The sequence below is a fragment of the Pteropus alecto genome, unplaced genomic scaffold (genome assembly GCF_000325575.1).
Source record: "Pteropus alecto unplaced genomic scaffold, ASM32557v1 scaffold44, whole genome shotgun sequence".
In the NCBI taxonomy this organism is placed as follows: Eukaryota; Metazoa; Chordata; class Mammalia; order Chiroptera; family Pteropodidae; genus Pteropus; species Pteropus alecto.
Window position 1 is genome coordinate 2,408,921 of NW_006436812.1, and position 791 is coordinate 2,409,711.

Consider the following 791-nt stretch of genomic DNA (forward strand, 5'->3'; position numbering starts at 1 on the left):
TCAGGAGTCAAGGGCGCTTGAGTATTTATGCATGAATCCCTATCAGCCATTGGTTAAACATGAGTTGTTTATGGAGGGAGTATTAATCCAAGCCACTTCCGGCCTTCCTTGGGCATGGCTACAGTAGAATCTAGAGGTCAGAGGGAGTCCTTAGGCAATGATGCTGACATTTAGACATCCAAAATGCATTAATGTAGGGGTGACACAGAGGGAGAGGGGTCAGGGGGTGTGGAGCAATGACAGTAGGAGCAGTCAGTGAGGTGCCCTGTAGGGATGAAAAGTTCCTGTATCCCTTATCACCTATGGAGCTCCACTGACCTGTTCTCATGTCCTGTGGTTGTCGAACAGTTATGAAGATAAAAATTATCTCTAATGCTGTCTACGGCCATGCCGCCCTGAGCAAGCCCGACCCCGTCTGATCTCAGAAGCTAAGCTGGATCGGGCCTGGTTAGTACTTGGATGGGAGACCACCTAGGAAGACCAGGTGCTGTAAGCCTAAAAAATAAAAAAATAATGGATTGTAAACTAACAAGGTCCTTGAAATCTGTGAGGTCAACCAAGGGTTGCCTTGACCCCCATCCCCCACCAAAAAAAATTAATAATAACATAACATAAAATAAAATAAAAAATTATCTTTAATGCTGACCCAAATTCAGATCCTGTGCACCACCCTAGAGATTCTGATTTGGGAAGTATGAGATGAGACCCGGGAACCTGAATTTTCAAATCCCACACACACGCGCTCGCGCGCGCGTGCGCGCACACCCACACACACACACACACACACACAC

General features: G+C 46.6%; 1 pseudogene; it reads left to right on the top strand.

Annotated features, from left to right (window-relative positions):
• Positions 1–377: 377 nt before the first annotated feature.
• Positions 378–496, top strand: LOC112481688 (annotated as a pseudogene).
• Positions 497–791: the final 295 nt, after the last annotated feature.